The sequence below is a fragment of the Hyla sarda genome, chromosome 1 (genome assembly GCF_029499605.1).
Source record: "Hyla sarda isolate aHylSar1 chromosome 1, aHylSar1.hap1, whole genome shotgun sequence".
Classification (NCBI taxonomy): Eukaryota; Metazoa; Chordata; class Amphibia; order Anura; family Hylidae; genus Hyla; species Hyla sarda.
In genome coordinates this window covers 403838790-403865723 of record NC_079189.1, presented here as the reverse complement: position 1 = coordinate 403865723, position 26934 = coordinate 403838790, and the positions used below count along the sequence as shown (strand labels likewise).

General features: G+C 43.0%; 1 long non-coding RNA gene across 1 annotated transcript in view; it reads left to right on the top strand.

Moving 5' to 3' along the window:
• The window catches only part of LOC130308531 (uncharacterized), a 38858-nt gene extending 31695 nt beyond the window's left edge, over window positions 1–7163 (top strand). The window contains exon 3 of the long non-coding RNA XR_008857490.1: window positions 6193–7163. This is a non-coding gene — a long non-coding RNA (uncharacterized LOC130308531). The remainder of the gene's footprint in view (window positions 1–6192) is intronic.
• The last annotated feature ends 19771 nt before the right edge of the window (window positions 7164–26934 follow it).

The following is a 26934-nucleotide window of genomic DNA, read 5'->3' as shown; positions in this document are numbered from 1 at the left end:
GAGCAGACATTTAAAGAGGTGCTCTGGGGAAGTAAAGAAAAAGAAAAATACCCCAAAGCCACCAAAATACCTGTTCTGTGTCCCCTGTAGTTATCCATGGGGTTATGGCAGCTCTTGTGACCCCATTAAGTCTCCTTAACCCCTTGGGGACGGAGCCCATTATGACCCTAAGGACGGGAGCATTTTTTGCAAATCTGACATATTCTACTTTATGTTAGTGGTAAATTTTCGGCGATACTTGCATCGTTTCTTGGTGAAAAATGCAAAAATTTGATGAAAAATGCAAAAATTTTGCATTTTTCTAACTTTGAAGCTCTCTGCTTGTAAGGAAAATAGACATTCCAAATAAATTATATATTGATTCACATATACAATATGTCTGCATTATGTTTGCATCATAAAGTTGACATGTTTTTACTTTTGGAAGACACCAGAGGGCTTCAAAGTTCAGCAGCAATTTTAAAATTTTTTGCAAAATTTTCTAAATCTGAATTTTTCAGGGACCAGTTCAGGTTTGAAGTGGATTTGAAGGGCCTTCATATTAGAAATACCCCATAAATGACCCCATTATAAAAACTGCACCCCTCAAAGTATTCAAAATGACATTCAGTAAGTGTGTTAACCCTTTACGTGTTTCACAGGAATAGCAGCAAAGTGAAGGAGAAAATTCAAAATCTTCATTTTTTACACTCGCATGTTCTTGTAGATCCAGTTTTTGAATTTTTACAATGGGTAAAAGGAGAAAAATCCTCTCAAAATGTGTAAACCAATTTCTCTCGAGTAAGAAAGATTTTTCACTAAAATGCTGGTTTTTCCCCAAAATTTTACTTTTTTACAAGGGGTAATAGGAGAAAATGCCTCCCAAAATTTGTAACTCCATTTCTTCTGAGTATGGAAATACCCCATGTTTGGACGTTAAGTGCACTGTGGGCGAACTACAATGCTCAGAGAGATAATTTGTTTGGAATGGAAGTCGGGGGCCATGTGCATTTACAAAGCCCCCCGTGGTGCCAGAACAGTGGACCCCCCAACATGTGACCCCATTTTGGAAACTACACACCTGACGGAATGTAATAATGGGTACAGTGAGCATTTACACCCTACTGGCGTTTGACAGATCTTTGGAACAGTGGGCTGTGCAAACAAAAAAATTAAATTTTTCATTTTCACTGACCACTGTTCCAAAAATCTGTCAGACACCTTTCGGGTATTAAGGCGCACTGTACCCCTTGTTACATTCCGTGAGGGGTGTAGTTTCCAAAATGGGGTCACATGTGGGTATTAATTTTTTTGCATTTAGGTCAGAACCGCTGTAAAATCAGCCACCCCTGTGCAAATCACTAATTTAAGCCTCAAATGTAAATAGTGCACTCTCACTCCTGAGCCTTGTTGTGTGCCCGCAGAGCATTTTATGCCCACATATGTGGTATTTCTGTACTCAGGAGAAATTGCGTTACAAATTTTGGGGGTCTTTTTTTCCTTTTAGCTCTTGTGAAAATAAAAAGTAAAGGGCAACACCAGCATGTTAGTGTAAAACATTTTTTTTTTTTTTTTACACTAACAGGCTGGTGTAGACCCCAATTTTTCCTTTTCATAAGGGGTAAAAGGAGAAAAAGCCCCCCAAAATTTGTAGTCTAATTCTCCCGTTTACGGAAATACCCCATATGTGGCCCTAAACTGTTTCCTTGAAATACGACAGGGCTCCGAAGTGAGAGAGCGCAATGCGCATTTGAGGACTAAATTAGGGATTGCATAGGGGTATTCTACGCCAGTGATTCCCAAACAGGGTGCCTCCAGCTGTTGCTAAACTCCCAGCATGCCTGGACAGTCAGTGGCTGTCAAGAAATGCGTGGAGTTGTTGTTTTGCAACAGCTGGAGGCTCCTTTTTGGAAACACTGCCGTACAATACATTTTTTATTTTTATTGGGGGGGACAGTGTAAGGGGGTGTATATGTAGTGTTTTACCCTTTATTATGTGTTAGTGTAGTGTAGTGTAGTGTTTTTAGGGTACATTCACACTGGCGGAGGTTTACAGTGAGCTTACTGCTAGGAATTTGCGCTGCGGCGAAAAATTTCCGAAGCTCATACTTGAAGCAGGAAACTTACTGTAAACCTGCCTGTGTGAATGTACGTTCACATGGGAGGGCAAACCTCCAGCTGTTTCAAAACTACAACTCCCAGCATGTACTGACAGACTGTGCATGCTGGGAGTTGTAGTTTAGCAACAGCTGGAGGCACACTGGTTGGAAAACCTTCAGTTAGGTTCTGTTACCTAACTCAATATTTTCCAACCAGTGTGCCTCCAGCTGTTGCAAAACTACAATTCCCAGCATGTACTGATCACAGAAGGGCATGCTGGGAGATGTAGTTATGCAACAGCTGGAGGTACGCCACTACAACTCCCAGCATGCTGAGACAGCTGTTTGCTGTGTGAGCATGCTGGGATTTGCAGTTTTGCAACATCTGGAGTGCTACAATTTAGAGACCACTGAACAGTGATCTTCAAACTGTGGACCTCCAGATGTTGCAAAACTACAACTCCCAGCATGCCCAGACAGCAAACAGCTGTGTGGGCATGCTAGGAGTTGTAGTTTAGCAAGATCTAGAGGGCAGTATAGAGATCTCTGTGCAGTGGTCTATAAACTGTAGACCTCCAGCTGTTGCAAAACTACAAATCCAAGCATGCCTGGACAGCAAACAGCTGTCTGGGCATGCTGGGAGTTGTAGTTTTGCAACATCTGGAGGGCTACAGTCTAGAGACCACTATAGTGGTCTCAGACTGTAGCCCTCTAGATGTTGCTAGGCAACTTACCGGCTTCCGTTGCATCCAGGGAGCCGTCCTCTTCTGCCGCCCGCAGATCTCCGTCGCCCGGTCCTCTTCGGTTTCCCCATCCTGCCCCGCCTATTGTGGGTGGGCAGGACGGGGAAAACGAAAGTAAACCCCCCCCGCCCCCGATCTGCTATTGGTGGTCGTGTCTAGACCACCAATAGCAGGGATAGGAGGGGTAGCACCCATGCCAGCTCACTCCTATCGCTTCAGGGGGATCGTGGGTGTCTTAGACAACCGCGATCCCCCTTATATTCCGGGTCACCATAGACCCGTAATGACCCGGAATCGGCGCAAATCGCAAGTGTGAATTCACTTGCAATTTGCGCCGATCGCTGACATGGGCATTTGTACGTGGTGCCTGCTGATAGATATTCCCACGAGCGTATGGATACGCCCTTCGTCCCAACAGGTTAATATTCTTTTTTCTTGCTTGCAGCCCAGACTACAACTCCCAGAAGTCAGTGTGGCTCTGTGTAATGGCTGTCAGCCAATTGCTTTCACTATCTGTGTGCATGCTGTGTTGTTGTAAACAGTCAGGAGCACACACTGTACATGTCTATTCTTTTAAACTATCCTTCTCCCCAGCAATAAATCATGGTATACTCGAAATGGCAGCAGTCAGTGATAAGATCTACAGCAGGAAAAGAACAGCATTATGTGCTGAGTTGTGACTGAGAATCTTCACTGGGCTTCTCTGCCAGCACACAGGGAGGAGTGGTGTGCCTGTTAAGTCAGAAATCACGTGGTGTTTGTCTTGCAGGAGGGTGAGGGCAAGGTCTCAGTGAGGGGTTTACACAAAGACAAGCAGGATCTGATAATTACATCTTTCTCTAACTCCCTGCATGTCAGTGACAGCTGAAAGAGGGAAACTGCTCTATATATAGCTAATGAATGATATTTAGACAAATAAATAGATTGGTAAGAGGGAAAGGATGGGCTATGAGTTTAGTTCCCCGGAGTACCCCTTTAAGGTTGTATAGAACATAATAATACTACAGGATTGCCATAATGGCAGCTAATGTCACTGTCTTGGTGATGTTACCTCTGATGTTGTGTTAAGGGGGGCAGTCAGGGACATGGATTGGTGGTCCCCTTATAGATTATAACAATGCATGGCTCTGGGCAGACTAGATGGGCCGAATGTTTTTTACCTGCCGACACATTTTATGTTTTTCTATGTTTTCTATGTATGCGGTAGCCAACACACATCCTATTAAAGGAGAAATGCAACGCTAAACTTATAACTCCAATAGTGGCCAGTCTGCAAAAACTTAAAAAATAAACTTTAACTCACCTTCCTCCGTTCCCCCGTTGCGCCGATATTGGCGTCCCGTTCCTCCGGCCCTGCTCAGGTCCCTGCTTCTTAGGCTCGGAACATCACGCTGCGGTCAGCGTATTGCCGGCCGCAGCGATGTCCTGCCTCGGCCGGTGATAGGCACTGCCATGTAAGGAGCCGCACTGTCATGACAGTGTGGCAAGGAAAGGGTGTATTTTCCTAGCTAACCCTGGAGAAACCTCCACCTGTGACCTAATTAATGAGATAGCAGAGAGGGGAAGTCTGTTTAAAAGGAAGTCAGACAGTGTACTCTAGGCTCTCCACAGATGACAGCAAGGTGGCTGTGGGGGGAGGCAGTGGTCCTGTGAGGAACGCACAACCCAAGCTGTGAGTGGCCCCAACAGTGAAGTGTGGACGAGACACACAGCAAGACGTTGCAAACGCTGTGTGTGAACAGTGAGTAGAAGGTTGCAGGAGGCATAAGTTTTACTGGCTGGGAAAAGCCCACCAGTTGATAGTCAGGGCATGCTGGATTGTTTAATTAGTGACTAGACGGTCTAGGATTTTGTTTGTTCCTGTGTTATGTTTTTATTTATCCTGCAACATGTCTAATAAAGCTGGCGAGGGGCCAGATTTGCATAAAGTACTGTTGTTTGCCCGCTGATGGAAACATGTCCTGTGGCAGTGTCAAAGACGATCCCAGAGCTATCCCAAGGGAGAAATCCTTACAGTATGATGTGTAGTGTGAAGTATTTTTCAGAAAGGAAGATGTATGAGTAGAGGACGGCCAGCCAAGGTATCAAATGGAGGAAATGTGCAGAAAAGACTTAAAGGGGTTATCCACCATGAGGTCATTTTAGTATGTACCTGGCAGACAGTAATGGACATGCTTAGGAAGGATCTGCGCTTGTCTTTGGAATAAATGGCTACGTTGTGAGATTACCATAACACTGTGGCTAGCTTTTTGTGTACTGGTATTTCCTTTTTGAGTTTTCTTCTTTGCCTACAAATCCCATAATTCCATTATCCTCCCTCCCACACATCAGCCACCCCACCCATTGAAACATAAATGAGCTGCGCCCATTCAAAAGACTTCAATCAGGGTGCCTACAGCTGTTGCATTCTTTGCAGATTGATCTTTCTCCCACCAAGCGATCACTCCACCCATTGAAGCAGACAGGCACCCTGTCGTCAGCTGACTAGTGAATCAGGCCTCGGCCGCATTGCAACCTGGGAAAAATCATTTTGTATGCTGTTAAAAATAAATATTGGGGTGAAAATCACAGAAGAAAACCGTCACATACAGGCACAGAAACTATATTATGAACTACACTTTACAGTCCCTGTAGCATAGTCAAATAAAAAAAATCCTGGAATACCCCTTTAAAGGCAATGCGAGTTGACAACCAAATAGTTAAGTATATAGGCAGCAGGTTTTCCCACATGCCTTTTCTGGGTGTTGTAGACTGGCACGGAAACAGGATTTATCTGTTGCATTGTTTCACTTTCTGCACTCCCTCAATATCATTTCCTAGTAAGTCTTTCATAAATAAATATTTTTTGCGCTGTACTCTGCAGGACAGATTTTTAAGTAATGTTTAATTAAATTTGAGTGATGTCTGATACATATTATAAAAATATATCCTTAAATAAAATTTGGTGGGAAGGTAGTGCCCTCTTCTGTTTTTAGGGAGTTTTACTCAGGACAATTTTTTACCACTGCAATCCACAACAATAAAACATACAAAGAGTCTGAGGTATGACCTGGCCTCTAAATTTCTCATACTTATAGAGTATCTGTGGGATGCAAGTCTGGCCCATAGAGGCTGCAGCTCGCAACTAAAAGGACTTGCAGATGCTGCAGATTTTATGATCCAGAGTTCAATGTTAACTAAATGACTGAACATAGCTTTAAATCCTACAAAATAAAAATACACGGATACTGTACAAAAGAATAGACCCTAAATAATATAAAAGACAAGGATTACAGCAAAATGAGCCAAAAAGTAACTATCATCTTCACTTAATGACACCATGAAAAGAATGGCAAGATGTGATTTTATGAGGCTGTTTTATTGTATTTTAGGTGATAGATGATTCCTAAAGTTCTTTCTTGAGCAAAACGGCAAGTTTCTTTCCAAGACAGCACAACAGAACCAGAGGAAATGCGTGGGCAACAGGCAGCGGCAAGAATGAGAGCAAGAACACTAACTTTCTAGGTTGGATTATGTCTTAAAGCCCCCTCAATGCTATACACCCCCTAAATCATATTACATTCCCATTCCTATTTAAAGGGGTACTCTGGTGGAAACCTTTTTTTTTTTTTCTTTCAAATCAACTGGTGGCAGAAAGTTAAACAGAGCCAGAGGCGGCTCTAGACTTTTTGAGGCCTTAGGCGAAAATAAATCTGAGGCCCCCCAAGCGCGATAAAAAGAAGAAAATAAAAAAGTAAGCAGGCGATATTAAAATTAATGGTATAAATTGCATTTTAAGGCAAACTTTAATATATATCATAACCTCGCTATTCACAGCTCTTGAATTAAATTAATTTAATTTAATTAAGCTCTCTAATTAAATTATTCTACAAAATATCTATACACAAACATTGGGTATAGATAAAAAAAATGTGTGACTACTCAGTTATTCTTGTTGGTGTCTCCTAAAACTGAAATAAAGTTGTCAACAGGGTATTCAAAGAACACTATAGAATCAGGAACACAAATGTGTATTCCTGACCCTATAGTGGTAAACTATTTAGCACCACACATCCCCTTTAAATTTAGAAAAAAGGTACCTTACCAGCCACCCCTGTGCAAATCAGCTCAAATGTACATAGTGTGCTCTCACTCCTGAACCTTGTTCTGCCCAGGCAGAGCATTTTACGCCAGCATATGGGGTAATTTTGGGGGTCTTTTTTCCCTTTTGTGAAAATAAAAAGTATGGGGCAACACCAGCAAGTTACTGTAAAAAATTATTTTTTTTTACAATAACATGCTGGAGTAGACCCCAACTTTATCTTTTCATAAAGGGTAAAATGAGAAAAGGCCCCCAAAATACGACAGGGCTCTGAAGTGAGAGAGCGCCGTGCGTATTTGAGGCCTAAATTAAGGATTTGCCTAGGGGTGGACATAGGGGTATTCTACGCCAGTGATTCCCAAACAAGGTGCCTCCAGCTGTTGAAAAACTCCCAGCCTGCCAGGACAGTCAAGGCTGTCCGGCAATACTGGGAGTTGTTGTTTTTCAACAGCTGGAGGCTCCGTTTTGGAAACAGTGCCGTACCTGATGGTTTTCATTTTTATTGGGGAGGGGGGGGGGGGGGACTGCGTAGGGGTATGTGTATATGTAGTGTTTTACTTTTTATTTTGTGTAGTGTAGTGTAGGGTTTTTAGGGTACATTCACATGGGCGGGTTCACAGCGAGTTTCCCGCTGGGAGTTTGAGCTGCGGTGGAAAATTTGCTGCATCTCAAACTTGCAGCGTGATACTCGCTGTAAACCCCCGCCCATGTGAATGTACCCTGTGCAAACCTGTTGCAAAACTACAACTTCCAGCATGCCCTTTGGCTGTCCATGCATGCTGGGAGTTGTAGTTTTGCAACATCTGGAGGGCCGTAATTTGGGGACCACTGTGCAGTGGTCTTTAATTTGTGCTATTCCAGATATTGAAGAATTACAACTCCCAGCATGCCTGGGCAGTCTGGGCATGCTTGGAGTTGAAGTTTTGAAACATCTGGAGGGCTACAGTTTGGACACCACTACTTAGCGGTCTCCCAACTGTTCTCCTCCAGTTGTTGCAAAACTACAACTCCCAGCATGCCCTTCTGCTTTCTGGGCATGCTGGGAGTTGTAGTTTTGCAACAACTGGAGGCACACTGGTTGGGAAACATGTTTCCTAACTCAGTGTTTCCCAACCTGTGTGCCTCCAGCTGTTGCAAAACTTCAACTCCAAGCATGCCCCGACTGCCCAGGCATGCTGGGAGTTGTAGTTTGGGAACATCTGAAGGGCCAGATGTTACAGAACTACAACTCCCAGCATGCCTGGACTGTCTGGGCATGCTGAGAGTTGTAGTTTTGCAACATCTGGAAGAGCACAGATTGGAGACCACTGCACAGTGGTCTCCAAACTGCGGCCCTCCAGATGTTGCAAAACTACAACTCCCAGCATGCTCAGATAGCCAAAGGCTGTCTGTACATGCTGGGAGTTGCAGTTTTGAAAGTCCTAGAAGCAGCAGTGAATATCACTTTACGGCAATCTTCACTGCTGCTTCCACTTGCCTGCCGTCGCTGCCTTCTAGACTAGTCTGCCACCACCTCCACGTGTGCCTCCCGCCAGTCCCCGGTCCTTACTGCCGCGCCGTCCCCACCGGTCCCTCCGCAGGTATGTGCCGCGACCCCCCCCCCCCCCCGCAGCTCCCGGAATCCTCTTCCCCCGCTCTGCCCCACTTCTATTGGCGGGCAGAGCAGGGGGATCTGAACTTTAACCCCCCCAGTCAGCGATCACTGTGATTGGTCCACAGGGACCAATCACAGTGATAGCTGACCAGGACCATCCACAGATGGTCCTGGGGGGGCTTGCCGGGCATCGCCGGGTTGACTGCATGACATATATAAATGTCATGATGCGTGAACTACCTGCACATCATGACATTTATATATGTCATTCTGCGGGAACAGGCAAATTACACGATTTAGGAGGCCGCGAGGCCCCTTTTGGCGCGAGGCCTTAGGGGGCCGCCTAAATCGCCTAATTAGAGAGCCGCCTCTGAACAGAGTTGTAAATTACTTCTATTAAAAAATCTCAATCCTTCCAGTACTTATTAGCTACTGAATACTACAGAGGAAATTCTTTTCTTTTTGGAACACAGAGCTCTCTTCTGAATCACGAGCACAGTGCTCTCTGTTGACATCTCTGTCCATTTTAAAAACTGTCCAGAGTAGGAGAAAATCCCCATAGCAAACATATGCTGGACAGTTCCTAAAATGGACAGAGATGTCAGCAGAGAGCACTGTGGTCATGATGTCAGCAGAGAGCACTGTGTTCCAAAAAGAAAATAATTTCCTCTGTAATATTCAGCAGCTAATAAGTACTGGAAGGATTAAGATTTTTTTAATAGAAGTAATTTACAAATCTGTTTAACTTTCTGGCACCAGTTGATTTAAAAAAAAATAATAATAATAATAATTACACTGGAGTACCCCTTTAATTGCTATTCACTACAACACTGGACGCTTCCACCCCACTATAGGAAATTATGTAAGAAAAGGCAGGGATTGTTTGATCAAGGTCATTAATCCAGCAATATCCGCAACATGTTACCGGCTAAGTGACATGTTTTATTATTCTTACAACAATACATGACAATACTGTCTCCTCGAACTACTAAAGTTATGGCCGTAAATGTTGGCACCTCAGAAATTTTTCAAGAAAATGAAATATTTCTCACAGAAAAGGATTGCAGTAACACACGTTTTGCTATAGTCACGTTTATTCTCTTTGTGTGTATTGGAACTAAACCAAAAAAGGAGGAAAAAAAGCAAATAGGACATAATGTCACACCAAACTCAAAAAATGGTCTGGACAAAATATTATTGGCACCCTTTCAAAATTGTGGAAAAATAAGATAGTTTAAAGCATGTGATGCTCCTTTAAACTCACCTGAGGCAAGTAACAGGTGTGGACAATATAACAATCCCACCTGAAAGCAGATAAAAAGGAGAGAAGTTCACTTAGTCTTTGCATTGTGTGTCTGTGTGCCACACTAAGCATGGAAAACAGAAAGAGAAGAGAACTGTCTGAGGACTTGAGAACCAAAATTGTGGAAAAATATCAACAATCTCAAGGTTACAAGTCCATCTCCAGAGATCTAGATTTGCCTTTGTCCACAGTGCGCAACATTATCAAGAAGTTTGCAACCCATGGCACTGTAGCTAATCTCCCTGGGCATGGACAGAAGAGAAAAACTGATGAAAGGTGTCAACGCAGGATAGTCCGGATGGTGGATAAGCAGCCCCAAACAAGTTCCAAAGATATTCAAGCTGTTCTGCAGGCTCAGGGAGCATCAGTGTCAGCGCAAACTATCTGTCGACATTTAAATGAAATGAAACGCTATGGCAGGAGACTCAGGAGGACCCCACTGCTGACACAGAGACATAAAAAAAGCAAGACTAGATTTTGCCAAAATGAACTTGAGTAAGCCAAAATCCTTCTGGGAAAATGTCTTGTGGATAGATGAGACCAAGATAGAGCTTTTTGGTTAAGCACATCATTCTACTGTCTACCGAAAAGGAATGAGTCCTACAAAGAAAAGAACACAGTACCTACAGTGAAATATGGTGGAGGTTCAATGATGTTTTGGCGTTGTTTTGCTGCCTCTGGCACTGGGTGCCTTGAATGTGTGCAAGGCATCATGAAATCTGAGGATTACCAATGGATTTTGGGTCGCTCTGTACAGCCCAGTGTCAGAAAGCTGGGTTTGTGTCCGAGATCTTGGGTCTTCCAGCAGGACAATGACCCCAAACATATGTCAAAAAGCCCCAGAAATGGATGGCAACAAAGCGCTGTAGAGTTCTGAAGTGGCCAGCAATGAGTCCAGATCTAAATCCCATTGAACACCTGTGGAGAAATCTTAAAATTGCTGTTGGGAAAATGCGTCCTTCCAATAAGAGAGACCTGGAGCAGTTTACAAAGGAAGAGTGGTCCAACATTCCGGCTGAGAGGTGTAAGAAGCTTATTGATGGTTATAGGAAGTGACTGATTTCATTTATTTTTTCCAAAGAGTGTGCAACCAAATATTAAGTTAAGGGTGCCAATAATTTTGTCCAGACAATTTTTGGAGTTTGGTGTGACATTATGTCCAATTTGCTTTTTTCCTCCCTTTTTTGGTTTAGTTCCAATACACACAAAGGGAATAAACATGTGTATAGCAAAACATGTGTTACTGCAATCCTTTTCTGTGAGAAATACTTCATTTTCTTGAAAAATTTCAGGGGTGCCAACATTTACGGCCATGACTGTATAATGTAGGGTAAACAGAAGCAAAAGAGCAATTCTTCTCTCCTGGACCCTAGCCCTGAATTAAATATATAAAAAGTATATATATATATATATATATATATATATATATACAGTACATACAGAATCAGGTAATACAAATGTAAATCTTTTATTTTGAGGTTATAGTTATATACAGGAGTAAGTATACAGTGAGGTTATTATTTCACAAGCTGGCTGACCAGAGACATCATGGCTGAACTAAACCTGGCCAATGCCTGATTCTCCTGAATACTGTATGTGATGACATAAAGTGTAGTATATGTCTACTGGAATACAGCATTGAGGCTGTGTGCATACCGACATCATGGATCACTATTTGCTGCACTATTTGGCCTCATAAATAAAAATGCAAAGACCAATCATTATTCAGTGGGGTCCGTTAAGGTCCATCATGTAATGTAAAAATTGTGTAAAAATTGTGTAAAAAAAGATCCATTGATGCCAGTGTGAAAACAGCCAAGAAGAACAAACCAGTGGTTCTCCTGTCATATGATATTGCTTGAAGCTTTCAAATAAACATTGACAACTGAAGTACATACGGTATATTTTACAGTATATAATAATGCATGTGGGTAACAAATGTCCTAGAAACATTTGCTACTAAAAAAAAAAGCAGGCAATATTGCATAAGAAAAATAAGTGCTGAGAACTTGTTTTTTTCAATTAATATAGATACGCCATGTTTACACGGTGAAAAATTAGCAGTATGTCCGCCTGGAAAATATGGGCTGATTGCAAAATTTGCATGTTCTGGTGGCGCTAGGACCACTCAGAAGTGTGCCGTCTATGTAGACAGTGATGCATTTCTGAGCTGAATCTGCAGAAACAGTGGTCGGAATATTTCTGCAGAATTCTGCCCGGAAATTCCGCTGTTGAACATAGCCTTAGGGTCCATGCACCGTACAGAATCTCCACGCGGATACATTCTGGGTGGAGATCATGTGAGCACCAAACACTGACATTGCCGGTCCCCATAGTGAGAAATGCATTCCGCTCTGGTTATCCAGACAAATAATAAGCATTTCTAGAAAAGTTCTGATAAATAAAGGACACAGCCTTCTAATATAACATGTATGATCACTGCATGCTATGGATGACCATATGGAGCAGACTGTAGAGTGTTGGACTTAAAGTCCAGGGGTGCTCCGTCCTCAAGACCCAACCACGGCCATACGATTCCAATAGGTAAAAGTGGAAGACGGCACTCCAAACAATGGTTCCGCAAACCCAGAAAAAAAATATTAGTGGGGCAAAATTGAGGGCTAACGATTCTACGCAGTGCAATTTTCAGTAACAATGACACCATATATTTATTCTGTAGGTCCATACCGTTACAATGATACCCAATTTATACATTGATCCCTCAACATACGATGGTAATTCGTTCCAAATGAACGATCGTTAGTTGAAACCATCGTATGTTGAGGGATCCGTGCAATGTTGGTTGTCCGGGCATGCTGGGAGTTATAGTTTTGCAACATCTGGAGGTCCGCTGGTTGAAGACCACTGGTATAGGAGGTTATCCTCACCTGTCCCCGCCGCTCACCGCTGCACTGGATGTCGCCCTCCATCGCTGTCGACGCGTCCCCGGACCGTCTCTGCTGCGTCTCTTTATCGCCGTCATCACATCGCTGCGCACGCCGCTCCTTTTGGATGACGGGACGGCGTGCGTGATGACGATGATGGAGAGCACGGCGATGCAGGGGATCCCGAAGAGGACACGCCGGAGCCCCGAGGACAGGTGAGTGACACCCACCGGACCACAGGGGGCACCTTAAACGGCTATCCGGTGGCAGCTGAAGCAGTCTGCGCTGCCGGATAGCCGTTCATGCGATGGCCCGACATAAAAAAGCATTGTAAGTTGGTGCTGCCTTCAACAAATACTGATACAAATACTGTTCTCAAATACTGATACAGAAGGTAAATGGGACATCTTTAAATCAACTCTAAATAACTAAACAGCTAAATATATACCAAAGGGGAACAAATATAAACGATTAAAACTAAATCCTACATGGCTGACACATGATGTTAAAAGAGCAATAAACAACAAAAAAATAGCCTTCAAAAAATACAAATCTGATGGGTCAGCTATAACATTTAAACAGTACAAGGAGCTTAATAAAATCTGTAAAAATGTAATAAAAACAGCAAAAATTCAAAATGAGAGACAGGTGGCCAAAGAAAGCAAAACTAATCCTAAATATTTTTTTAGATATATAAATGCAAAAAAACCAAGGACAGAGCATGTAGGACCCCTTAATAATGATAATGGGGAGGTTGTCACGGGCGATCAAGAGAAGGCGGAGCTACTGAATGGGTTCTTTAGTTCTGTATACACTATGGAAAAAGGGGCTGACATTGGCCAGGTCAGTGCTGGTAACACATCATGTAATGTACTGAACTGGCTTAATGTAGAGATGGTACAAGGTAAGTTAAGTGATATAAATGTAAGCAAATCTCCAGGGCCAGATGGACTACACCCAAGAGTTCTTAGAGAGGTAAGTTCAGTAATATCTGTACCCCTGTTCATGATATTTAGAGATTCTCTGGTGTCTGGTATTGTGCCAAGGGACTGGCGCAGGGCGAATGTGGTGCCAATCTTCAAAAAGGGCTCTAGGTCTTCCCCAGGAAACTATAGACCGGTAAGTTTAACGTGCATTGTGGGTAAATAGTTTGAAGGACTTATAAGGGATTACATACAGGAATACATAGGGGATAATAGTATTATAAGTGATAGCCAGCATGGGTTTACTAAGGATAGAAGTTGTCAAACCAATCTAATTTGCTTTTATGAAGAGGTGAGTAGAAGCCTTGACAGAGGAATGGCTGTGGATATAGTGTTTCTGGATTTTGCCAAAGCGTTTGATACTGTCCCTCATAGACGTCTGACAGGTAAGTTAAGGTCCTTGGGCTTGGAAACTTTAGTTTGTAACTGGATTGAACACTGGCTCATGGATCGTACCCAGAGAGTGGTGGTCAATGATTCGTACTCTGATTGGTCCCCGGTAATTAGTGGTGTACCCCAAGGTTCAGTACTGGGCCCGCTGTTGTTTAATTTATTTATCAATGATATAGAGGATGGTATTAACAGCTCTGTTTCTATCTTTGCAGATGACACCAAGCTTTGTAGCACAGTACAGTCTATAGAGGATGTGCATAAGTTACAAGATGACTTGGATAGACTAAGTGTCTGGGCATCCACTTGGCAAATGAGGTTCAATGTGGATAAATGTAAAGTTATGCATCTGGGTACTAATAACCTGCATGCATCGTATGTCTTAGGGGGGATTAAACTGGGAGAGTCACTGGTAGAGAAGGATCTGGGTGTACTTGTAGATCAGACTACAGAATAGCATGCAATCTCAGGCTGCTGCTTCCAAAGCCGGCAAGATATTGTCATGTATAAAAAGAGGCATGGACTCAAGGGACAGGGACATAATACTCCCTCTTTATAAATCATTGGTACGGCCTCACCTGGAATATGCTGTTCAGTTTTGGGCACCTGTCCATAAAAGGGACACTGCGGAGTTGGAAAGGGTGCAGAGACGCGCGACTAAACTAATATGGGGCATGGAACATCTTAGCTATGAGGAGCGATTAAAGGAGTTACAATTGTTTAGTCTTGAGAAGAGACGTTTAAGGGGGGATATGATAAACGTATATAAGTATATTAATGGCCCATACAAAAAATATGGAGAAAAACTGTTCCAGGTTAAACCCCCCCAAAGGACGAGGGGGCACTCCCTCCGTCTGGAGAAGAAAAAGTTTAGTCTCAAGGGGCGACACGCCTTCTTTACCGTGAGGACTGTGAATTTATGGAACGGTCTACCTCAGGAACTGGTCACAGCAGGAACAATTAACAGCTTTAAAACAGGATTAGATAAATTCATGGAACAAAATAACATTAATGCTTATGAAGAAATATAAAATCCCATCCCTTCCCCAATATCGCGCCACACCCCTACCCCTTAATTCCCTGGTTGAACTTGATGGACATATGTCTTTTTTCGACCGTACTAACTATGTAACAAGCAATGGCCTCTGAGAGACCATCGTAGGTTTAAATGATCGTATGTAGGGGGCCATCGTAGGTCGGGGGGTCACTGCATAGGTTATCTTTATTTCACAACTTTAAAAAAATTATAACTACATGCATCAAAATTTGTATGTTTAAAATTTTAATCTTCTGACCCCTATAACTTAAACATTTTTCGGTTTACGGGGTGGTTGTTTGCGTCGTGATCTAAAGTTTTTATTGGTACCATGATTGTTTTGATCTGACTTTTTGATCACTTTTTATACATTTTTTTAGGGTATACAAAGTGACCAAAAATATAAAATTTTGGACTTTGGAATTTTTTTTATGTGTACGTCATTGACCGTGTGGTTTAATTAACCCTATATTTTTATAGTATGTGTATATACGCACACGGCGATACCACATGTTTATTTTTATTATGTTTATATATTTTTTATATGGAATTTGAGAAAAGGGGTTTGAACTGTTAGGCTGGAACTCCAGAGTTTTTTTTTTTTGCAAAAATGCTGTCAAAAACGCCAATTTTCAGTGAAAAAACACCGCGTCCAGATGTTAGCTGCAAGTCAATAGTAAACTGCAAAATGCTAGATTCACTTGGTGTTTTTCTAATCTTTTTGGCGTTTTTCAGCAATTTTGGGCTCAGAGGCTGGATTGGCGTTTTTTGCCCTGAAATCGTGGCATTTTCCTACCATAGAAGACTATGGGAGGGCAAAAATGCCAAAAAAAAAAAAGGCCATGTTGGTTTTAAATTTTGCGTTTTGGAAGGTGGTTTTTATTCTTTTTTGGACTTTAGCGATCCAAAAAAGTGATGGAGATACCTGTTTTATTAAAATTTCGTAGGGTACCATTAAAAAAAATAATAAAAAAGGTACAGTAGTGATGGAAAAAATTGTACCTAACGAAATTTATCTTTTTTATAACGAAATTTTTATTACATTTTTAAACAGGGATCAATTTATGTGAGCGAGTAAAGCACTAAAAATGTAGCCGACAATAATAAAAATGTAGTGTGTGTGTTTTTCACTTTTTTTTTTTTTTTTACATTTTTTAGGTAGTACTACTACTCCAAGCATGGAACACACTGTTTCATGATGGGAGTAGCAGTTACCTGTACTAATAGACAGATCGCCGTAGAGATCCTCCTGTATAATGTATAGATGCATCCGGCCGCTCTTCTATGGTCCCCTGCACTGATGTATATATACACATATTCCTAGAGCTGTGATAGGCTGGAACCATCTGGTCAATCACAGCTCTGCGGGAAATATGAATATGTGTATATATAAGTCAGTGCAGGGGACCATAGAAGAGCGGCCGGACGCATCTATACATTATACAGGAGGATTGCTACGGCGATCTGTCTATTAGTACAGGTAACTACTAATCCCATCATGAAACAGTGTGTTCCATGCTGGGAGTAGTAGTACTACCTAAAAAATTTTTTTTTTTTAAAGTGAAAACCACACACACTCTACATTTTTATTATTGTCGGCTACATTTTTAGTGCTTTACCCGCTCACATAAATTGATCCCTGTTTAAAAATTAATAAACATTTCGTAATAAAAAATATAAATTTCGGTAGGTACAATTTATTTACAGTAGTGATACCCGCTGTGATCTTTCCTTAACTACAAGTACTACTACTCCCAACATGGAGTACACTCTGCTCTATGCTGGGAGCTGTAGTACCTGCATTAATAGCCAGATCGCAACACGTGTCAGAAATTACACTCGCTGCAATCTGTCTATTAATGCAGGTACTACAACTCTCAGCATGGAGCAGAGTGTGCTCCATGTTAGGAGTAGTAGTACTTGCAGGTAAGAACAGATCACAGCGGGTATCACTACTGACACCCACTGTGATCGTCCTGTCTATAGCAGAGATGGAGCAGCTCTATACAGCGCTCGCATCCCTGCTCTGCACTATACTCCGGGCCAGCCACTCATTCATTCATATTTTCCTCAGAGCTGTGATTGGCTGCAACCATCCAGCCAATCACAGGTCTGGGCGGAAAATATGAATGATGTTCTATTCACATCACTGGCTGGAGTATAGTGCAGAGATGTGAGGGCTGTATAGAGCTGCTCCGCTTCTCTGCTATATAATGGACGATCGCATCGGGTGTCAGGACTGACACCCAGGGCGATTTGTCTATATTACAGCTACTACTACTCCCATCATGGAGAAGTGTGTTTCATGCTGGGAGTAGTAGTATTACATAAAAAATGTGGGGGGAAAAGAGAAAAAAGTTAAACACACACTTTATAAAAAAAAATATTAAAATTTTGTTATCAAAAATAAACATTTAGTTAAATACATTTTACATCCCTACTGCATCCTTTTTTTTTTTTTGGTACCCAACTATTTTGTAAAATAAAAACGCCAAAGGGGCCAAAAAAGACAAATTCCACACAGACGTAAAAACGCCAGAAAAAAAGCCAATTGCAGGGAAAAACTGTGGCAGTTTTTCGGGCGTTATTAAGCAAAAAAAAAAAAATCGCAGGGCAAAAATCTCAGTGGAGTCCTAGCCTTAATAAGAAAGGGGTTAGTATGTGTGTTTTTAAACTTTTTTTTCTTTTTTTACACCTTTAGTCCCCTTAGGGGACTTTCAGGAGGAATCATTAGATTCCTCATACAGATCAATGTGGTTCCATAGAACCACATTGATCTGTGTGCTCTGTGCTTGATTGATAAAGCCTGGTCGATCCACCCGACCGGACTACCAGGGAACAGGTACCTTTAGACACCGCTGTCAGCTGTGACAGCAGCAATCTAAAGGGTTAATAGCCGGTTGGCTATTAACGCCGGCCCTCAGCTACAAGAATCAGCTGGGGGCTAGTTTGTATGGCGCAGGCTCGAGTCGGGAGCCCACGCCATACCTGCTTAACGGCACATGGACGTGTATACACGTCCATGGTCGTTAAGGGGTTAAAGGAGAACTCAAGCGAGATGGGAGCTACAACTATTGTCATTGTGTCGGATATAAAAAAATAAACCTTTACGTACCTCCAGCGCTTCTGCTGTGCCTCTGTTGTCCTGCCCAGCTCCCCTGCGGTAATTGTCTTCCTGAGCTGACACATTACTGTCCTCCACAGAAGCACCCAGGCCCAGTGTGTCATAATGCAGTTCAGCAAATCGCCAGCCAATGCAGTACATCGCTGCGGCCAGAGATTCACTGAGCAGCAGTATGACATATTGGGCCCGGGTGCTTCTGTGGAGAAACGTCACGCTGCAGCTCAAGAAGACAATTGCTACGGTGGACCAGAACAGGACACTGGAGGCACCGCCGATTGCTGGAGGTAAGTAGGTGTTATTTTGTTATATTCCACACAATGGCCATAGTTAGAAAAAAAAACTCCCACCAGAGTTCTCCCAAGGTGGAAGACATGGATGAAGATGATTAAAATACCATATTGCACTTTTAAAGGCACAAATACTGCAATAAAGAGGAGAACAAGACACCCTAAAATATAACCAACTAAGTCATTTTTTGCCTGGAAAACTGTTGTGTCAACTGGAACCTCTGTCAGAGACACAATGGAGTAAGAAAACGAGAAGTAAAGTCTTAAAAAATGCATAAATACATTAATGAGTCACATAATGCCTCATGCTGCCCCCGTGTACAATACTAGCACTCCTGAGGGGTAAAAGATGATCATGCAGGTGTGCACGTGAGGGTGCCCATGGAGACAACCCATTACCTTGTAGTTTCCCTTTAAAATATTATCCAAATGTAAACAACCCAATAATACACATTTATGATTGCATCTGACCTAGCGAGATCTGTTACATATATAAAGTTGAATCAGCAGAGATGGGTTACAACAGATCCCTAAGGAGAATAATCAGACCGAGAGTCCATATACAGGGGGCGCACTGTGCTGCTAAACTTGGTTCGAATTTCACAAAGTGCACTGGGACTTGTCTCTCGCAGGTTACGTACACCACTCCCTTCACTCCTGTCTGGTTGTAGGCGCAGCCTGTGTCTGGAGATGAGGATTTTAGCAGCTTACAATCTGTGAGGGTTAATGTACCGCTGGAGACCACTGTAGACTGCACATATGGGGAGCACAGCTCACGGATTTTCCTGGCATTAGAATCGTGGATGAAAGTATTATGAAACCTACAGACATTCTTGTTGAGGTTGCGGCTTTTTATGGTAAGGTTACAATTGATCTTGTCTTGATCTTCAACAATGTGTTTTACCACAAATGTATTGTAATTTTGACAATGGATGAGAGAGAAACTGGCGAAAATAGCAACAAATAAGAAAAACCACGAAGATGAAGCCATCCTCTACGGGAAGATCTGTGGGCCAAAGAAATAAAAAGAGGTTACAGTTACAGTGTTTGTTACAGTGAAACGGCAAGAGATTAGCTTCAGTAATGTACATTGACAGCAGCAGAACCCTCCACAGACTAACACTGGAATGGTGATGTACCAATACCATTTTGTAAGACTGAGTAGGAGTCCCAATACTTACTTTAAAGTACTCTCTGATACCAATTACTGATTTTATTTTATTTTTTTAAATGTCATGTGACAGCGCGTACTAGGTCCACTTGTCCTGGTACATAAAATAATTTCAACCAAAATAGTACGAAAATATTAATAGAAACTTAATAGGCAGACCAGTATGTCACCCCATTAGGTGGATAGGGCCAATAATAAGTAAGTCCGCCCCATTAAGTAGGTAATTCCCCCTTCAGGAAGGTATGTCCCTTTATCAGGTAGGTACATCCCCTCATCAGGTAGTCAGGCAGGTTGGGCTCCCCTAGTAAGTAAATAATGCCCTAGATAGATATGTCCCCCCAGGAAGGGTGGGCTCCCCCAGTAGGCAGACAGAGCCCCAGATAGATATGTCCCCCATTAGGTAGAGCTCCCCCATATGTAGACAGGTCCACAGATAGATATGACCTCCATCAGGTAGGGCTCCCCAGTAGGTACACAGGCCCCCAGATAGATATGACCTCCATCAGGTGGGGCTCCCCAGTAGGTAGACAGGCCCCAGATAGATATGTCCCCCATTAGGGAAGAGCTCCCCCATATGTAGACAGGTCCACAGATAGATATGACCTCCATCAGGTAGGGCTCCCCAGTAGGTACACAGGCCCCCAGATAGATATGACCTCCATCAGGTGGGGCTCCCCAGTAGGTAGACAGGCCCCAGATAGATATGACACCCATCACTGATTAGGTGGGGCTTCCAAGTAGGTAGAAATATGACCCCCGGCAGGTAGGGCTCCCATTTAAACAATTATACCACCAAAGTGAGTGTTCTTCAACCAGGGTGCCTCCAGCTGTTGCAAAACTACAACTCCCAGCATGCCCAGACAGCTGAAGGTTATAGCCCCTAGTGGTAGGCAGGTCCTCCCTTACATAGTAAGTAGGCAAGTTTGAGTAGGTAACTCACTTCTACTTACATCTCCCTGTTCCCTGCAGGGACTTCCTGGCAGAGGTGCGCGCGGTGAGTGACGTCATCACAAGCGCTGCGCAGGACTTCAGTGCCCCGGCGTCCTGCGCGGCACGTGCGATGACGTCACTCACCGCGCGCACCTCTGCCAGGAAGGCTCGGTATAGGCTGCATCATGCAGCTGCAGTCTACAGCAGTTTAGTGACGGGCAAGACATTCATATGTGAATTCTTCCGGCATTTAGCACTGCTTGCCCAAAGCAGGGCTAAATGCCTGAAGAATTCACCTGCCCGGTGCCCGGAACTGCATGTCCCAGGTGTCGGGCGATACAATTCTCACATCCCTGTACCCCCTGTGTCACATAATTTCCCCTTAATCCAGTTGTGTCATTTCATTCCCCCTTTATTACCCTCAGTGTAAATTAATCACCCCCCTCTTTATGAAGTGGCACAGGGGAATAAAGGGGGAATGAAATGGCACAGGGGGTGGTAAAGAGGGGGTGATGAATTTGCACAGAGGGGAATAAAGGGGGAATGAAATAGCACAAGGGGGGGGATCAAGAGGAAATTATGTGGAACAGGGGGGTAATAAAGGGGTGTATGATTTGGCACAGAGGAAATAAAGTGGCACGGGGGATAAGGGAAGTAGGGGGGTGAATGATGTGGCCAACAGACGTACAGAAGCAGGAGACCACTGTTTAAACATCGGTCTTATGCTTCTGTGCTGGGGCTGCTGCAGGGGGTGCAACTGGGGTCTGGGCCCCTTACTGGGGTATTGGCTGTATCCCCTGTACAAGGTCCCGAAAATGTCATACTTGCCACATGGTGGTTTTTTGGTCCAAATGTTAGCTGGAAGTCAATAAGGAGATATGGAACGCCATATGTAGGTGTCTTTTTACCATTTAGTGGTGATTTTAGGCTCAGTGGCAGTTTTGCTAAATTGCAGCATGCTCTGGGTATGGCGTATTGTTTCCAGAAATTGTGGCATTCTTCTTCCAATAGACTTCTATAGGTTAGGAAAAACACCTATGGCTAGCATATGCTGCTTTACTCCCTCAATTCTTTAATAGAAAGTCACATGATAAAAGAATCTCATGACTTTTAATTAGAAAATGCAGGGAATAAAACACCAAATAAACATTTCTATCCTAATACAAACTATTTTTGGAAAATAAATCCATAGTGTATGGGAGTCGCGCTCCCTGCGCCCGTTTCATTCTGCCCGCATAAAACAGGTGATAGGTTCCCTTTCAATACAAACACATGCCAACACATGCCAACTGACACCCCAATCTGTGACATTTTACACCAAGATGTTGGAACTATCATCAGATGAGGCCACAATTCATGTATACAATGAGATGATAGATATAATGGACAGAAGTATCTCCTATATTATCTCTGCTGGCCTTTCTCATATATGGTGCCCCTCCGGAGTGGTGGCAGGCAGGCAGGATGCAGTACAGTGACCCCTCAACATACAATAGGTTCAACATACAATGGTCTTTTTTGGATCATTGTACGTTGAAACCAGACTCAACATAAAATGTTACAGATAGTGCAGATCTGTGAAACGTGTCAATGACTGGAAGAACCGACCAATCAGAATGGGCATTTACTGATAAAACACCCGTATTACTGAAGTGTATGCACTGACTGGTGTCTGGTAACGCCCCCTACAGTACAGGGAGGTATTACATGTTCTGTACTTTTTACCTGTATTACTGAAGTGAATGCACTGACTGGTGTCTGGTAGCGCCCACTACAGTACAGGGAGGTATTACATGTTCTGTACTTTTTACCTGTATTACTGAAGTGCATGCACTGACTGGTGTCTGGTAACGCCCCCTACAGTACAGGGAGGTATTACATGTTCTGTACTTTTTACCTGTATTACTGAAGTGCATGCACTGACTGGTGTCTGGTAGCGCCCCCTACAGTACAGGGAGGTATTACATGTTCTGTACTCTTTACCTGTATTACTGAAGTGCATGCACTGACTGGTGTCTGGTAGCGGCCCCTACAGTACAGGGAGGTATTACATGTTCTGTACACCAGGTGAGGGCGACTCCATGTTACTTTTTTAGGACATTTCATGTACTGTACAGGACCCGGAAGAAGCTCCTGTCCTCTACATAGACCAGCGTTTCCCCAAGCAGGGTGCCCCCAGCTGTTGCAAAACTACAACTCCCAGCATGCCCGGACAGCCTTTGGCTGTCCGGGCATGCTGGGAGTTGTAGTTTTGCAACAGCTGGAGGCTCCATGCTTGGGAAACACTGACATAGACAGTGATTACAGCTCCCAGCAGATCTTTATTACTTTTATATGTAAGGACTTGCTTTATCTATATTAGTTATCTACTAATTTTTTTTTTTTTTTTATCCTCACTTTTTCCTATTTTTTGGATGACATTTTGGTGCCTTTAGAACCAATTACCAGGTTTCCATAGAGTTATGGTCTCAACATACAATGGTTTCAACATACAATGGTCGTCCCGGAACCAATTAATATTGTAACTTGAGGGACCACTGTATTCTGCAGAGCTCACCCGGCCAGACAGATGCCAGTGCCAAAGACAGTATTGGCACTATGCTTACTAGTCATACCGCATCTATATATGCATTGTTCCTAGAGCAGTGTTTCCCACACAGTGTGGCTTCAGCTGTTGCAAAACTATAATTCCCAGCAAGCCCAGATAGCCATTAGCATGTTCCCTCCCTCCAACAAATAACCCTATAGGTTCCATAGCCAGTACTGACACGGCATCTTTAGGATTAAAAGGGGGCTCATTGGCAACAGCACAATCTGATTGTGGGGTCCTGTTGGTTTCCATGGCAACATGAGGCCAGCTGACAGCTTCCTGTCTGCCAAGTACGGCAGCCTGTGAGGTCCAGCCATAGGCTGAATGTTAGTGTAATACTGACAGTTATACTGTGCTGCAGTACACATGTAATGTAGAACAAGAATAACAGGTAAAAAGTATAAAAATAAAAGGTTCATTAAGAAATAGTGTAAAAAAAACAAACCTGAATGACTCTTTCCCAATAAAGTCCTGTATTATCACAAACTTATACATAATGGGACATGTACCATAAAACGATAATATTTATCCTGCATGGTGAACACCCTAAAACTAAAAACTAAAAAGCGTAAGCATTGCAAATTTTGGTCCAAAAAGTGGAATAAAAATTAACAAAAAGGTAGCATGTATGGCAAAAATGGTACCAGTAAAAACTACCGCTCGTAAAAAATAAGCCCTTACACAATGGTGTCGGACGAAAAACAAAAAAGGTTACGGCTGGCACAACATGACAACACAAAAAAGGGGGGAAAAGGAAAAGGTTGTGAGAAGAAAGAAGAACATAAAAAGCTACATTAATTAATTATCGTCATAATCGCACCGACCCCCAGATAACATTATTTTTACTGCCCAGTAAACACCATATAAATTATTATAAAATGCCAAACAATTTTTCATTTTTTTCCACAATATTTTGTAGTTTTCCACACAAAAATAAATAAATAAATGCTTTTTTTTACGTTTTTACTACTTAAAAAGACAATTAGGGCACAGTGCCTTACAAGCTGGGCACATGGGGAACAGCTGACCATAGCCACATAAGGCATGAGTATTGTAAGCTGCACATGGTGGGGGAGGGGGAGGGCTGTTCCACATTTTATTCTGGGGCCCAAGTTGCCTGCGTGGCACTGGCACAGCATGGGCACAGGACAAAGGGTAGATCGTGTGGTCTTGAAGACTCACTTGTGTTCTGGAGTGTCCGGGTGGTCAGGCTCCTGGGTGATGATCGGCTCCACACTGGTCTCCTCACAGCGAGGCCTCTGCAGGATTTCTTTCCTGGGGTGGATCTAGTTTTGGAAGCGTCCCCGCTTGTCGTCACCTTGATACTCTGGACTTCATTGGTAGCTAGTGCATTGCTCCCTCTTGTGGTGCAGTGTGGCATGACACCCTCCATTAGGCTAAGGTTTTCGCACAAGGCTGCAGTTGGTTTCTTATTCAGGCTTTTTCTTATAAATGAGCATTAAGAAAACCTTTTCTGCTTTTATTCATATAATGTGAAAATGTTTCTTTCTTAAATGTGGGTACAAACATAATCAGGAAAACAAAAGTAAAAACATTTTTTGTGGGGGGGGGGGGGGGGTTGTAGAAAAAACAACAGTTAAAGGAGTACTCCGGCCCTAAGACATCTTATCCCCTCCAAAGGATAGGGGATAAGATGTCTGAGCGCGGGGGTTACGCCGCTGGGGACCCCCGCAATCTCTTGTGCAGCACCCACCTGTGTGAGCTGCACGCAGCACTGGAGGCTCCGAGTCTGAAGCCTCACAACCACGGGGCCCCCCCATGTGACATCACGCCCCCTCAATGCAAGTCTATGGGAGGGGGCGTGAAACGCCCCCTCTCATAGACTTGCATTTAGGGGGTGGGGCGTGAGGTCACACAGGGGGCGGGGTCATGATGGGATAAGATGTCTTAGGGCCGGAGTAACCCTTTAACGATGTAGAAAAAATGTGTTTTAATAAGTGAAGGGTCAAACAGGTTTCACTGATCTCACACTGCCAATACCCAGAGAGGAATGTCCGACATCATACTCAATTGACATTCATGTGAGCAGATTGGTAATTTTTTGATAAGTGATGTTTTCAAAGAGTTAAATTGACACTGTCAGATTAAAAAAATAATGTTTATATGTTGTACATCTTGACAAAACATTAACCTTTCTAATATACTTCATAAGAAATTTGTCTTTTCTTTCTATAGCAATCATGTCTTATAAAAACACCACTAAGGGTCCCCATATCATCCAGAACATAATCCTCTCGTCCAAGTGAAAGCACAGGCAGAGACAAAATTCAGAAGTGAGGGCTGGACTAGCACTCCTCTGTGCTCACTCCTGTCCTATCAGACTGCAGCATGAAAACAGAGAGGAAGTGGTTCCAAGCAGCCTGCAAGGCGATGAGTCATGCAGAGTAAGGACATGTCCCCTCCAGAGCACAGAATGACAAACTAAGTGAGCAACAGAAAGAAGGTATTTATGAGAGAAATATAGGTGCTGGACATATAACAATTATGTGTACATGATTAGGATTAGGTACTGAGTAACATATTTTTTGTTGGATATGACAGGATCTCTTTAAACAGGTTTTAGCCACTGATTTTTACACTGCCAACACACAGAGTTGGGTGCCCAGCATCAAACTTAAATTTGTTTTGAGGTGAGGCATCCTTCTTTGTGTGTTGGCAGTGTAAGATCAGTGCTTAAGCTTGTTTAACCCTTTGAACACATCCTGGAAGTCCCTAGGAAGCACCAAACAGTATTGGTTAAACCTTTGTCCCCTAGATAGAGGCAGAAGAGACAGCGATTAGCAATGATCCTAATTAGTCAATGAGATACATATAAAAGGACCAATAAAGGAGGCACAGACTGAGAGGTTTTCTTCTTCATAGAGTGGAGATACAAGAGCTCTGAAACAGCTATTTTTCCCTGTGTATGTGCCCAAGAGTCAGGATAGACACTAACTGCCTCATGCCCGGCTAGCTGCAATGAACTGCATGTTCTGACACCTTTCTACCATAGTCTGCATTCACATATTCAGCAATTGTTACCTCAGTAGCCTTAATCACCCATGATCCTGTCACCAGTTATCCTTCCTTAGGGTATGTTCAAAATACGTATTTGGAACGGAATCTCTGCTCACAGAATTCCGCAGGCGGACATTCCATCTGGCGGCCGCCGCCGAAATACTTGAGCGGTAATACCGTGCGGCACTACACCGTCACCATTACCAGCTATGCAGTGCTTGCGGACTTCTGTGCAAAGAATGAACATGTTCTTTCTTTGCGCGGATCAATTTCAGCCGCTGAAATTTCGCACTGTAAATGGGTCCAAGGAAGACCCATTCACACCACAGAATTCAGACGAGCAATTCAGTGCTTGGAATTCCACGCTAATTATGTAGTGTGAACATACCCTTAAACCAATTTTGGCATTTCAAAAACTACTCTGACCCTGTCATCTAGCATTACAATCTGGTCCTTGTCAAAGTTACTCAGATCCTTTGTAACATAAAATGAAAAAATTCTGTAGCTGAACTACAAATGCAAGCAAGAAAATGACAGCAGCACACTGCTAGTGCTAAGATATCTGTGTAATATAAGACGTTTTACATTGCAAGGGTACATTCCCACACGGCGTATTTGCTGCGTATTTGCTGCTGCGTATTTTATTTTCTCTGTTGAAGTCAATGGGTAGGAAAATACGCAGCAAATATGCAGCAAAATACGCCGTGTGGGAACGTACCCT